Source organism: Neofelis nebulosa, chromosome 4 (assembly GCF_028018385.1).
Source record: "Neofelis nebulosa isolate mNeoNeb1 chromosome 4, mNeoNeb1.pri, whole genome shotgun sequence".
NCBI lineage: Eukaryota > Metazoa > Chordata > Mammalia > Carnivora > Felidae > Neofelis > Neofelis nebulosa.
The window spans coordinates 151,622,024-151,637,596 of NC_080785.1; the positions used below are offsets into that span (position 1 = coordinate 151,622,024).

Here is a 15,573-nt window from a genome sequence, read left to right on the forward strand (position 1 = left end):
AAAAACATTTAGGGGCACCTGGGTGGCTCAGTTGGCTCAGGTCATGATCTCACGGTTTGTGGGTTCGAGCCCTGCGTTGTGCTCTGCGCTGACAGCTCAGATCCTGGAGCCTGTTTTAGATTCTGTGTCTCCTTCTCTCTCTGCCCCTCCCCAACTTGTGCTCTTTCTCTGTCTCTCAATAATGAATAACAGTAAAAATAAAAAAAGAAAGAAAAAGAAATTAAAAAATGTTTAGGGGCATCTGGGTGGCTCAGTTGGTTAAATGTCCAACTGCAGCTCAGGTCATGATCTTGTGGTCTGTGAGTTCGAGCCCCGCATCGGGTTCTGTGCTGACAGCTTAGAGCCTGGAACCTGCTTCAGATTCTGTGTCTCCCTCTCTCTCTCTGCCCCTCCTCCACTCATGCTCTGTCTCCATCTCTCAAAAATGAATAAACATTAAAAAAAAATTTTTTTTTAAGTTTAATCTCTACACCCAGTGTGGGGCTCAAACTCAACCTGAGATCAAGAGTCATACATTCTTCCAACTGAGCCAGCCAGGTGTCCCTCTTTTCTGACTTTAAATAGTAAACTAATATTGATCATCTCTGACAAAAATATCAGGATTTCTGAATAATTATCTTCCTTGACCTAATGACTTCATCCTGGTTTTTTTTTTTTTTGAAACCATTGATTTTTCTGACAGTTGCCTTTCAGCCTGTAATTTCTCTAATATCTGTATTAAGAATATGTAAGTAGATAAAACAAGTTATTTAAATAAATGTTTGTGGTAGTGTAGGTGGTAGGGTTACAGGTGTTCATTGTAAGATTCAACTTCACTCTGGTTTGAAAATTTTTATAATAAAATGTTGGAAAATTAATTTATGTAGGATTCTTTTGCTTTTTGCTTTTAAAAGGGCAGTATTTGTAATATTTGTAAGATAAGGTTGTGTACCTTTTAAGTAAAGGAGGCTAAAACTTGTATAAATGTGATATATTTGATGATATACCAATCAAAGATTAAATTCTATACTTCTTCCCCTCTCCTGAATTCTGAATTACAGGGAACTTTGGGCAAGCCTTTTTACATCCTGTGTTTTGATTTTTTTCATTGTAAAGTGAATAGACATAATTCCTGATATTTTTATATTTTTATAGTGCCTTTCATCTGAGAAGTTCAAGGCACTTGTAAAACTCCTGGCACACAGGCCGTGGGTCTTGCAGCACATTTGTAAGGTATGTAACATAGAAACCTCTTCTTTTATTTCTCTTTTCCCATGAAAGAGAGATTATTATATATTAAAGTAAATTCTGGAGAAATGTCAGTGCATTACTGTTAATGATTCTCTTCACCAATCTTGAGTTCTTTATCTTACTCCATACCTTTTCTCTCTAGTCTTATTGTCCCACCTCTCCATAAGGTACTCCTCTAACTTTTTTACTTTTAAGTGGTATTTCTTTTTTAGATGAAGATAGATTTCCTAATCCCTCTCTTAAAGGAGATGAAACTCACTGTGTTGTACACATACCTCTTTTACATCTGGACCATTCCCATCTTATTCCTTCTGTTTTTCATCTTTAAAGTTTATTTTGAGAGAGAGAGAGTGCACATGTGCACGGACGGTCACTCTTGCAGGGGGGATGGTGGGCAGAGAGAGAAAGGGGGAGAGGGAATCCCAAGAAGGCTCCATGCTGTCAGCACAGAGCCCGATTTGGGGCTCGATCTCATGAACTGTGAGATGATGACCTGAGCTGAAATTAAGAATCGAGTGCTTAACTGAGCCAACCAGGCGCTCCTAGTTTTCATCTTTAAGTTTTCATTTTTAATTTTTTTTAATGTTTATTTATTTTTGAGAGAGAGAGACAGAGCATGAGTGGGGGAGGAGCAGAGAGAGGGGGAGACACAGAATCCGAAGCAGGCTCCAGGCTGTGAGCTGTCAGCACAGAGCCTGGCGTGGGGCTCAAACCCACGAACTGTGAGATCATGACCTGAGCCGAAGTCGGATGCTTACCCGACTGAGCCACCCAGGCGCCCCAAGTTTTCGTTTTTTTCAGTAGTTTAGTTATCATACATTTATCCACAGCTTATGTTGTGGGTATATCTATCTAATTATCAGTGGCAAATGAGTCAGGTAGAGAATGAAGATCAGAGGACAATCTTCCCTCTTACCAGAGGGGTCAGAGTGATACTGGCTTAGGTGGGAACAACGTTAACAGCTGGTATAAGATCCATCCAGGGGTTCTTCAGATATTTAAACTTATTACAAATAAAGGAAATTGTTAGAAATAATCTTAATTTGATTGATACCATGGTATATATCCTAGTCGGTACTGTTTTGATCGCCTTTTTCTGTTCTCTTTGGGTCTGAGGGAACTCTGTATATGGAGAAGTGAGCTGTGATGGGGATGAATATTGTTTATTTTTTTCCAACTTGTTTGTTTTATTTTTTTAATTTATATTTTAGTTAATATACAGTGCAGTATTGGTTTCAGGAGTAGAATTCTGTGATTCATCACTTACACACGATGCATATAATACCCACTGCTCATCGTAAGTGCCCCCCTTGGTATCATATCAGCCATCACCTATTTAACCCATCTCCCACCCCCCTGCTTCCATCAACCCATAGTTCTCTATCATTAAGAATCTCTTGTGGTTTGTTTCTCTCTCTTCTCTCCACCCTCCCCCATCCCCATATGTTCATCTGTATTGTTTCTTAAATTCCACATAAGTGAAATAATATGGTATTTGTCTTTCTCTGATTGACTTATTTCGCTTAGCATAATACATTCTTGCCATTGCAAGTGGCAAGATTTCATTCTTTCTGATGGCTGAGTAATATTGCATTGTGTATGTGTGTGTGCATGTGTGTGTACACACACACATATCTCTTTTATCCATGGAGGTGAATACTCTTATTTGGTGAAATGGGGTACCTGGCAGTGAAGGCATACAGTGATAGTGGTTTTGGTTGGCTTTGAACTCCTCCTTGGCATGCTAAGAAGAATGAACAAGCTAGCTTGTGGTTTTGTCATTCATTCATTGAACAAATAATTATTGAATAGCTACTACATGTCAGATGCTGTTCTGGAACATATCTGAAGAAAACAAAGAAGGTCCCTGTCCTCAGGGCACCTGGATGGCTCAGTTGGTAGAGCATACAACTCTTTTTTTTTTTTTTTTTTTTTTAAAGTTTATTTTGAGAGAGTGAGCACATGCATGCGCACAGGGGAGGGGCAGAGAGAGAATCCCAAGCAGCCTCCATGGAAAACTTGACATGGGACTTGATCTCATGAACCACAAGATCATGACCTGAGCCAAAATTAAGAGTCAGACACCTAACCAACTGGGCCACCCAGTCACCCCTAGAGCATGCAACTCTTGAACTTGGGATAATGAGTTCAAACCCTCTTTAGGCTTAGAAGTTACTTAAAAAATAAATTAACTCTCACATTTGAAAAAAAAAAAAAAGTCCCCGCCCTCAAATAGTTTTTGTTTGTTTTACAGTGTCTTTATTCCTAAAAATACGAGCACATTTGATTTAGAACTGAAAAGTGTTAGTTTTGAATCATACCATCTACTTTTCTCAGTGTTACAAAGTAGAAAGCACTTCAGGTGTAAATAGTCACAAAAATATGAATAGTCCTGCTTATGGAGTTATTGTTCTAGTAGGAGAGACTGATGATAGGTAAGGAATGGACTTGTCTTTTTTAGGGAACAGCAAAAGAAAAAAAAATTGAATGGCTGGAGCCTAAAGAGCAAGTGGAAAAGTGGAAGAAATAGTCTTATAGGTAGGCAAGGGCCAGATCTTTTAGGAACTGGGAATTTAGAGTTTATTCAGAATGCATTGAAAAGCTATTAAAGGGTTCGTATAACAGGAGTAATGTTATCTGATTTATTTAGATTTCTAGCTCACGTATGGAGAATAGACTACAGGGTGGCAAAAATGGAGGTAGGGAGATCTGTTGGAGGCTGTTTAAATCCAATGACAGATGATTGGGGCTTGGACAAGAATGACAACGGTAGAAGTAGAGGGATTCACAGTATGTTGTAAATGAGTGATCATAGGCTTTGCTGATAAATTGGAAGATATGGCTTCCTGAATCCCTGATCTATGGTAAGATTAGCTCAGTGCAACTGCTGGGCATAAGAAGACAACTAGCCTAGCACCACTGCATATATACTCTGTTGTCCACAAGGCTTGAAATTTCTCCTTTAAGGGGTGTTTGGGTGGCTCAAACAGTTGAGTGTCCACCTCAAGATTTCAGCTCAGGTCATGATCTCGCAGTTTGTGAGATCAAGCCCCACAATGGGCTCTGTGCTGACAGTGTAGAGCCTGCTTGGGATTCTCTGTCTCCCTCTCTCTGTGCCTCTCCCCTGCTCATTCTCCCTTCTGCTGCTGCTGCTGCTGCTGCATTGTCTTCTTCTCTCTTTCAAAATAAATATTTTAAAAAATGTTTAAAAATATTTTTCCTTTCAGTACATTGAGTAATGCATTAGGGTGGTTTGATTGATGGCCTCCCTTGTAAGAGGGGAGACTGTTTGTTTCAAAGTTGTTTTCTCAATTATGTATTTCTACATTGTATTTAAAAACAGAGGTGCCTGGGTGGCTCCGTCGGTTAAGCATCCAGCTTCATGCCTCAGCTTGGGTCATGATCTCACAGTTGGTGGGTTCGAGCCCCACGTCAGGCTACTTCAGATTCTGTGTCTCCCTCTCTTTCTGCCCCTTCCTTGCTCATACTTTATCTCTCTCAAAAATAAACATTAAAAAAAATTTTTTTTAAATTTTTTTTAATGTTTATTCACTTTTGAGAGACAGAGAGTGAGAGTGGGGGAGGGACAGAGAGAGAGGGAAACACAGGACCTGAAGCAGGCTCCAGGCTCTGAGCTGTCAGCACAGAGCCCACCCGATGTGGGGCTTGAACTCACAAGCTATGAGATCATGACCCGAGCCGAAGTTGGATGCCCAACTGACTGAGCCACCTAGGCGCCCCTAAAAAAATTTTTTTAAAACAAAAGTGAAGCTATGCTTACCAGTTTCTTCACCAAAAATGCTGATGACCCTATAATGACAAAGAAGTTTTGCTATAGAAGAACTCTGTATGTATATACCTTTAGCCAGGTATTCCTTTGAGCCTCAGGACCTGTATCTGTGAAATGAAGATTACATTTATTTTATAGGAATTTTAGATGAAATAGTATATGAAGAGCATGATGCTCAATGCATGCTAGTTTTCTCCCTTAGTAGAAATACTTGTTCTAAGTCTGATAGATTCCTTTTGTTTTTTTTTTAAGTTTATTTTGAGAGAGAGAATGGGGGAGGGAGGCTGAGGGAGGAGAGTACTAAGTGGGGTTGGTGCTTAGTGTGGAGCCCCATGCAGGACTGTCTCATGACCGTGAGATCATGGCCTGAGCCCATATCAAGTGTTGGAAACTTAACCGACAGAGCCACCCAGGCGCCCCCCCCTTTTTTTTTTAAGAGAGAGGGTAGGTCGGGGAGGGGGGCAGAGAGAGAGAGAGAGAGAGAGAGAGAGAGAGAGAGGGAATCTTAAGCATGTTCAATGTTCAGTGCAGAGCCCAATATGGGGCTTGATCCCATGACTCTGTGATCATTACCTGTGCCAAAATCAAGAGTCGGGCACTCAACCCACTGAGCCATCCAAGTGCCCCTTAAGTTTTCTTTAAAAAAATTTAAAAAAAAGTTTTTTTTTAACGTTTTATTTATTTTTGAGACAGGGAGAGACAGAACATGAACAGGGGAGGGTCAGAGAGAGGGAGACACAGAATCTGAAACAGGCTCCATCCAGGCTCTGAGCTGTCAGCACAGAGCCCGACGCGGGGCTCGAACTCACGGACCGAGAGATCATGACCTGAGCCGAAGTCGGCCGCCCAACTGACTGAGCCACCCAGGCGCCCCTAAAATTTTTTTTTAATGTTTTTATTTATTTTTGAGAGAGAGAGAGGGAGGGAGAGAGAACAAGCGGGGGAGGGGCAGAGGCAGAGGGAGAGGGAGACACAGAATCCGAAGCAGGCTCCAGGCTCTGAGCTGTCGGCACAGAGCCCAATGTAGGGCTCGAACTCACGAAATACAAGATCATGACCTGAGCCGAAGTTGAGTGCTTAACTGACTGAGCCACCCAGGCGCCCTACCCCCTAAGTTTGCCTTTTTTAATTAGTATTTTTTTAAATAAATTTTTTTAATGGGGATAGATGGTGGTGATGGTTGCATGACAACATGAATATATTTAATACCACTGAAATGTATACTTAAAAATGTATACATTTTTAAGTAGATGGGGGGTACCTGGGTGGCTCAGTCAGTTAAGATGGTAAGTTTTATGTTATGTGTATTTAAAACAAAATTTTTTTTTTTAATGTTTGTTTATTTTTGAGAGAGAGAGAGAGAGAGAGACAAGAGTACCAGCAGGGGAGGGGCAGAGAGAGAGGGAGACACAATATGAAGCAGGCTCCAGGCTCTGAGCTGTCAGCCCAGAGCCTGACGCTGGGCTCGAACTCATGGACAATGAGATCATGACCTGAGCCAAAGTCACATGCTTAACTGAACCACCTAGGCACCCCTATGTTATGTGTATTTTATTTCAATAAGAAGAGAGGGAAAAATGCACTAGGTAAAAATAAAATCATACAAAAAAAAGTTTATACTAAAAAATGAGGGTGCCTGGCTGCTTCATTTGGAAGAGTATGTGACTCTTGATCTTGAGGTCATGAGTTCAAGACCCACATTGAGGGTAGAGTTTACTTAAAAAAATGTATCGTCTTCCTATTCCAGAGCATAATCCTCCTCTCATTGTATTACTTCCTTTGGGCTTTAAAAATATTTTATTTGGGGGGGGCGCCTGGGTGGCTCAGTCGGTTAAGCGTCCGACTTCAGCCAGGTCACGATCTCGCGTTCCGTGAGTTCGAGCCCCGCGTCAGGCTCTGGGCTGATGGCTCGGAGCCTGGAGCCTGTTTCTGATTCTGTGTCTCCCTCTCTCTCTGCCCCTCCCCCGTTCATGCTCTGTCTCTCTCTGTCCCAAAAATAAATAAAAAACGTTGAAAAAAAAAATTTTAAATGGTTCTTTAAAAAAAAAAAAAAAGAAAACATTTTATTTGGGCTCCTATCTGGCTCAGTTGTGAAAGCATTTCACTCTTGATCTCAGGGTTGTGAGTTTGAGCCCCATGTTGGGTGTAGAGATTACTTTCAAAAAATTTAAAAATATTAGAGCAAGGGGGTTGATGAAGCATGTGTATGAAACATTGTAGAAGGGGGTAGGTAGGCATGACAAGTAAAAGCCTTTCTCCCATCTCAGCCTCCAAGGTCCTTCTTTACAGAAGACCATATAACTGTTTTCTATATATCCTTCTAGAGATACTGTGTCTATATGTATATATTACATATTTTTCTTTTTTTAGAAACATGCAGTTGCACATCACATTGTTATGTATCTTATTCTTTCCCCTTAATAGGTCTGAGTGACTATTTCGCAAGATATTTAATAGCATACGCTGTGGAAAAGTTTGGCAGTTCCTCTAATGGTTAAATATATAGATTTAGCATACAACTCAGCAATTCTACTCCTAGCTCTATACCCAAAAGAATTGAAAACAAGTAGTCGAATAAATGCTTGTACGTAGATGTTCATAGCATCACCATTCTTATAGCCAAAAGGTGGAAATAATTCAAATGTTCATCAACAGATAAGTCGGTAAACAAATGTGGTTGTATACGTACAACGGAATATTTTTCAACTACTTAAAAAGATGAAGTATTAATACGTGGTATAACATGGATGAACCTTGAAAGTATTATGCTAGATGAAAGAAGCCAAGCACAGGCCATATATTGTATGATTTAATTTATATGAAGTATCTAGTACAGTAAACCTGTAGAGACGCAAAGCGAATTGGTGGTTGCCAGATGCTAGGAGAAGGGGAACTGGAGATGGACTGCTTAATAAGCATGGGGTTTTCTTTTGTGGTAATGAAAATGTTTTGGAACTAGATAGACTTGGTTGTTTTACAACATGGTGAATATGCTAAATATCACTGAAATGTACACTTTAAAAAGGTGAACTTTATATTGTGTATTTCACCTGAATTAAAAAAAAGTTTTAAATAGATGTTTAGGCCTTACAGAGTTTTTATCTTGCTAATTGTGGAACCTTGAAAGGAATAGAGATGTTTGCGCCAGAATGCAGGGTGTCTGGCTGTGCATTGTCATTGCTGAAACACCTAGGCAACTCATTGGAGTTAGTTTATTCTTCTCTTTATGGTGGTTCTCCAGACAAGCATTGTCTTGTGAGCAATATAAGTGGAGAATTAGACTGTACAAAATCAAATTCTGATTCTGCCCATCTATTTAAGGTTAACCTTGGCACATTTACATTTTAAGGTGAATGATCTGATATTCTTACTTAGAAAGCCAGAAGGGAGTATTTCTTTCCTTTAGCCTCAAAAGAGAATTTTAGTCTGGGGTTATTCTTAGTTGGCCGTATATTGGAGGCTTTGTGGGGTTTTCCTCTGCTTGCCTTCATTTGCCTTAGGTTTGCTGCTCTCCATCTCTAAGGGCCCTTGAACTGACATCGACCCTTAACAACTGCTTGATCAAGATGGCAAAATAACAATAGTACCAGGCTCAAGTGCATTGTGAACAAATGGACAGTTGGTTTGAGCCTTTTTGCCAGGCATTTTCCTATGTTGTTTGCAAACCAAATAAATGGCTTTATGTTTTCAATTTAATTTCCCGAGTGTTTAATGGTGTTTCCTGTGTGTCAGGGACAGTCCTGGGTGTGGGTGAACCTGGGGTCGATAGGACAGTTCTGCCCATGGCACTGAAAGAGTTTCAATATAGTGATTTTTTTCCTCTTAATGAAGTAGTATGTATTCTATTCATTTTACTTTATTTATTTATTACTAATTTTAAATGTTTAATTTTGAAAGAGAGAGCTCTAGTGGGGGAGGTGCAGAGAGAGAGGGGACAGAGGATCCAAAGCAGGCTATGTGCTGACAGCAGAGAGCCTGATGCGGGGCTCGAACTCATGAACTGTGAGATCATGACCTGAGCCAAAGTCAGATGCTCAACTTCCTGAGCCACCCAGGCGCCCCTCTCTATTCATTTTAAATGTGTACTTTGACAAAGGACAAAAGCAGTAGAATGGAAGGTATTTGAGAAGGGAGTGCGTATGAAAAGCCTATGCTTTTCTTTCTCTTTTTTTTTTTTAAATTTTTTTTTAACGTTTATTTATTTTTGAGACAGAGAGAGACAGAGCATGAACAGGGGAGGATCAGAGAGAGAGGGAGACACAGAATCTGAAACAGGCTCCAGGCTCTGAGCGGTCAGCACAGAGCCCGATGCGGGGCTCGAACTCACGGACCGTGAGATCATGACCTGAGCCGAAGTCAGACACTCATCCGACTGAGCCACCCAGGCGCCCCAAAGCCTATGCTTTTCAACCTGGCTTATTGTTTGAACAGAAATTTGATTCTGATTTGGTTGTTACATTGAGGACTGGCTGGTTAAAAAAGCTGTATTTTGACCTTTATTTTCACCTTCATAATACTGATAGTTTTGCTCCAAGAGAAGGCATTGTAAGGCATCTTTAAGCTTTTATGGAATTCATGTGTGTTTAGGTACAGTATGGCTCTTGTGAAAAAATCGAGATCTTAAACCACTGAAATAGTATCATTGTATTCTAGATAACTGAAGCTTTCTTTCTTAAGCTTTACAACTTTTTTGTTTTATTTCTGCAGTGGACGTCTTTTTCCCTGTCTTACGGTATCTAGGACTTAAGCTTCTCCATGTAATGAATGAGGTCTTTCCTCCTAAGGGAGAGTTTTTGAGTTCTGTCCTTGGAGTCTGTCAGCCTGCTTTAGGACTGGCCAGAATGGCACTTCTCTCCCTCTCCATTTTATGTTTCTAACCTGATTTACAGGGTTTTCTGTGTCCTAAGTCTTGTCATAGGCGCACTGCTTTCTCACCCAAGCATGCGTTTTTCTAAACTGTTGTGAACTCAGCTACTGTCCAGTTAGACTTACAGAATCGTTTATAAAATAAGAGCAAGTAAGGGGCGCCTGGGTGGCTCAGTCGGTTAAGCGTCCGACTTCGGCTCAGGTCACAATCTCACGTTCCGTGAGTTTGAGCCCCGCGTCGGGCTCTGGGCTGATGGCTCAGATCCTGGAGCCTGCTTCCGGTTCTGTGTCTCCCTCTCTCTCTGCCCCTCCCCTGTTCATGCTCTGTCTCTCTCTGTCTCAAAATAAATAAATGTTAAAAAAAATTTAAAAAAAAAAAAAAAATAAGAGCAAGTAAGTTCATAGGGAGGATCTGAGTTTTAGCATTACTGTTACAGATAATTTGTTTCTTTTTTTTTTTATGTTGATTTTTGAGAGACAGACAGAGTGTGAGTGGGGAAGGGGCAGAGAGAGAGAATCCAAAGCAGGCTCCAGGCTCTGAGCTATCAGCACAGAGCCCAATGTGAGGCTCAAACCCACGGACCACAAGACCATGACTTGAGCTGAAGTTGGATGCTCAACCGACTGAGCCATCCAGGCGCCCCAGTTTAAGTTTCTGATTGTATGAGAGGTTTCTATAATTCTGTGAGGGTGAATTCTTTTTTTTTTTTTTTTAACGTTTATTTATTTTTGAGACAGAGAGAGACAGAGCATGAACGGGGGAGGGTCAGAGAGAGGGAGACACAGAATCTGAAACAGGCTCCAGGCTCTGAGCTGTCAGCACAGAGCCCGATGCGGGGCTCAAACTCAGGGACTGTGAGATCACGACCTGAGCCGAAGTCGGACGCTTAACCGACTGAGCCACCCAGGCGCCCCAAGGGTGAATTCTTGAATTACTAGACTCCTACCCTAGGAGGTAGCCTCACCACTAGTGTACACAGCCGAGGTTGTTGTAACTGTTTTCTTTTTAAAATCTGTGTTCGCCAAATTGGTTGTATAAAGCTTCTTTGCTCCTGGAAATTTATTTTTTTCAGGTTTATTATTTGAACACTTAACTATTATGTGCTTGCACCTATGCTTGTCTGACAGTGGTTAATAAGACAGATATGATTCTTATACTAATGGAGTTTGGGAGGAAGAAACTTTGGAGGGGTGTGATGAGTGAGGCAGAGAGAGGTTTGGTGCTGTGGGAGTATCCAAAAGGCCTGATCTAAATTGGGAGCTCAGGGAACACCCTGAGAGACTGACTTAGCCTGAGTATGAGTTATCTAAGTGGGGAAGGGTAGGTGGGGTGCATTAAGGGCAAAGGAAAGAAGGAAGATACCCTGGGTTAATAGCCTGAGTTATAGGATATTATATTGTTTTGGCTGAGGGTGGTTGTATGCTTTGGGTTTTATAATTTTATAAGATACTGTCCTGGGATTTATATATTTTCTTATCTATAATACGACATTTTGTACCTAGATTTCATCCAAAATATTTTTTGCACAGCTTGCATTGACACTACACCCTGCTGCAGAAACATTGACAAAACCTGGATTGGGAGGAACTTTTTAATGTTCATTAGGATCATCATTCTTCTGAGTAAAATTCACAGGATTTTTATGATTTTTAAAATTTCTTTAAAAATTTTTTTAGTTTCTAAAAGACTAGACAACTTTTGCTTTTATAATAGTCATCTGTACAATACTGATTCGTAACAACTTACGTGGAGAGAGAAATAAAATAAAACACACACTGGTTCTTATCCTGGTTTTCTGTCCTGGTCAACCATGGTCCGAAAGTAATGATCCTCCCTTTTGACATATGTCAGAAAGTCAGTAGCAGCCTAATGCTACATCACAGTGCTTACATCATTCACCTCATTTCATCTCATCACATAGGCATTTTATCATCATTACAAGAAGGGTAAGTACAATGCAATAAGGTATTTTGAGGGGAGAGACTACATTCACATAACTCATTATAGCATATTGTAATTGTTATATTTCATTAATTATTGTTTAGTCTCTTGCTGTGTGTAATTTGTAAATTAAATTTTATCATAGGTATGTATGTACAGGAAAGACGTAGTGTATGTAGGGTTCGGTACCATCTGTGGTTTCAGGCATCCACTGGGGGTCTTGGAACATATCCTTTGTTGAGAAGGGGGTACTACAAGATGTAAAATTTCAAACTAGATTATATAATTGAGGCATATGGATGTCAAAAAGGTAAGTTTCGTGAACTCAACCTTAAAAATTTTTTTTTAATGTTCATTTACTTTTGAGAGATGGAGAGAGACAGAGAGTGAGTGGGGGAGGGGCAGAGAGAGAGGGAGACGTAATCCAAAGCAGGCTCCAGGCTCTGAGCTGGCAGCACAGAGCCCAACGCGAGGCTCGAACTCATGAACCGTGAGATCATAAACTGAGCTGAAGTCAATGCCTAACCAGCTGAGCCACCCAGGCGCCCCTCAACTTTTTAAATTTTATTTTATTTTTGAGAGAGCAAGAGTGGGGGAGGGGCAGAGAAAGGGGAACAAAGGATTTGAAGCTGGCTCTGCGCTGACAGCTGCAAGCCCGTTGTGGGGCTGGAACTCATAAAACTGCAAGATCATGACCCCAGCCAAGGTCAGACGCTCAACTGACTCTGCCTCCTAGGTACCCCTGAACTCAGCTTCTAATCTGTTTTTAAAGTAATGTGTTTAAAGTAATGAATACAGTAAAAGTTAAAAAATTAAGTCATGTCTAAAGTTATGCTGTATTAAATGCTTTTATTTCTTCAGTGGTTGAGGAAAGCTTACTGTAATCATCACTATTTCTTTTGTGTAATTAGTCCCTTTGTAGAATCATGAGGTAAAATTGTAATTATTTGAAGTATGCTATCATTTTAAAGCTGTGATTATTTTTTCTGCATAGGAATTTATTCATTATCTTTCCAAAATATTGTAAAGATCTTGATCCAGCAGAAGCAGCATAGTTATTCAGTTGAATTATTTCTACAACTGTTTCTCAGCTGGAGAACTGTTTTGTGCCTGCTTATAATGAATGTTTGGTTAATAAATGTCTAGATAATACATGCATTATAACCAAATAGCACCATCTGAAACACCTTTGGTAGCTCCTTATCTGCTAAAAATTGTGCACAAAGGCAGATTTACTGTGAGTCTAAGAAAGTAAGTATTGTAAAATGTATAGTCCCTGAACAAGTTATTGAAATCATTCAGCTAATTTAGGTTGTAGAATTCAAATTACTGTCAGCCCTGAAGTTTAGCTTAAATGCACATCACCCCCAGCCCCCAGCTTACCTAATTTAAAGGCTATTTTGTTTTAATTTCCCAAGAGAAATAGCAGGAATGGCTCAGTCCACTTCTCTGAGATAATAGCATAGTTACCCGTCATGGGAAAAATCAGACCTGAGGGCATTAGAAAAAGTGCTTAAAAAGTATTCAGAAGAATGTGATGGCGTGTGTATATTTTATTTAAAAAAATTTTTTTTTATGTTTATTTATTTTTGAGACAGAGAGAGACAGAGCATGAACGGGGGAGGGTCAGAGAGAGGGAGACACAGAATCTGAAACAGGCTCCAGGCTCTGAGTGGTCAGCACAGAGCCCGACGTGGGGCTCGAACTCACGGACTGCGAGATCATGACCTGAGCCGAAGTCAGACGCTCAACCGACAGAGCCACCCAGGCACCCCTGGCGTGTGCATATTTTAAAGCAAATTGGCATTGGGTTAGGGATAGTCATAACTTTCTTTTGGAAAGTTCTGAAGATCACAAACCCATTTGATGGTAAAACCTGAACTGAACTGATGAGAGGTTGTTTAGTTTTTATCCTCCTTATATGTTCATTTATTTTACTGAAGAACTATTAACCCATTGGGTATATTACAGAGTATTTGGCATTTGTACCATACCATCTTTCTGAAATCTGAAAAATTCTGACTTTAGAAATATCTAGTCCCAAGGCTTTTGGATGAAGTATTGTGGGCCTATAATTTCAGGCAGTGAGAGATAAGTAGTAATTTATTATTTTTTTCAATAGGAAAGAAGAGGGTGGGGTCAGGTATGGATGTGATACATACTTTGAAAAACTAATTACAGCTGACTCTTGAACAGTATGGGGGGTGGGGCACTGACCCCTGTGCAGCCGAAATTTTGAGTATAACTGGACTTCCCAAATATGTAACTAACAGCCTACTGTTGACTGGAAGCCTTACTGATGACATAAAGTCGATTAACATGTGTTTTGTATGTTAAATGTGTTATATACTGTATTTTGGGGGGGGGAGTTTTATTTATTTTTAAGAGAAAGAGCACCTGTGCACATGAGTGAGCAGGGATGGGGCAGAGAGAGAGAGAGGGAGGGAGGGGGAGAGAGAGAATGAAGCAGGCTCCATACTGTCAGCACAGACCCCAATATAAGGCTTGAACTCAGGAACTGTGAGATCATGATCTGAGTCGAAATCAAGAGTCAGACACTTAGGCGACTGAGCCATTCAGGTGCCCCTGTATACTGTATTCTTAAAGTAAGCTAGAGGGACACCTGGGTGGCTCAGTCAGTTAAGTGTCTGACTCTTGATTTCAGCTGAGGTCATGACCTCACAGTTCGTGAGTTCAAGCCTTGCATCGGGCTCCATGCTAACAGTGTGGAGCCTACTTGGCATTCTCTCTCTCTCTGTCTCTCTCTCTCTCTCTCTCTCTGCCCCTCCCCTACTTGCGCTGTCTCTGTCTCTCTCAAAATAAATAAAGAAAATAAAAAGATACAGTACTAAAAATCATAAGAGGGGCACCTAGCTGGCTCAGTCAGAGAAGTATGTGACTCTTGATCTTAGGGTCATGAGTTCAAGCCCCACATTGAGCATGGAGCCTACTTAAAAAGAAAAATAAAAAGAATCATAAGAGAAAATATGTTTAGTAGTCTACTGCAAATCCACATATTAAGTAGATCAGTGCAGTTCAAACCGGTGTTGTTCAAGGGTCAGCTATATTTGCTAGACTGGTAAAATTTTTGTTTTAGGAGAAACAACATTCTTTCCAGGTCAGGCCATATTACAAACTGGTCCTCAAGTTCTGGACAGTTGGAATTTGGAGGGAGTTACCATTTGTCCAAAATGAGACCTAAGTAATAATGAGAAACCTTTATTGAACACTGACCTATTTTCAGTAAGTAAGCTCTTTTGGTCTTATTTAATCTTCATACCAACCATGTTTAGAAGATTTCATTTGCCACTTGACATGTAAGGAAACTGCTTGTAATGGAGCACAAAGCTAGTAAGCGATAGAGCATTGATGAACTCTTAAGTAGCATAGCTCCTTTACCATTACTGTCAACTACCTATAACTCAGTAACTATTGCTGCCTATAACTGAAATTAATTTCTAGTAGAATCTTTTACTTTGAGGGTGTCTGGGCGGCTCACTCAGTTAAGCATCTGATTCTTAATTTCAGCTCAGGTTATGATCTCATGGTTCATGAGATCGAGCCCTGTGTTGGGCTCTGTGCTGACAGTGTGGAGCCTGCTTGGGATTCTCTCTCCCTCTCTCTCTGCCCCTCCCCCACTATTCTCTCTCTTGCTCTCTCCCAAAATAAACAAATGAACTTAAAAAAAGAAAAAAGAAAGGGGCGCCTGGGTGGCTCAGTCGGTTAAGCGGCCGACTTCGGCTCA

The 15,573-nt window shown here is 40.5% G+C and overlaps 1 protein-coding gene across 2 annotated transcripts in view; it reads left to right on the plus strand.

Annotated features, from left to right (window-relative positions):
• RHOA (ras homolog family member A) overlaps nucleotides 1-15,573 on the plus strand; it is a 64,560-nt gene that overhangs the window by 3,808 nt on the left and 45,179 nt on the right. The window contains exon 2 of one of the 2 annotated variants that reach the window (XM_058726938.1): nucleotides 1,135-1,212. The exons of the other annotated variant lie outside the window; for it this stretch is intronic. The gene's annotated coding sequence lies outside the window, so the exon portion shown is untranslated. The remainder of the gene's footprint in view (nucleotides 1-1,134; nucleotides 1,213-15,573) is intronic. 2 annotated transcript variants of the gene reach the window in all.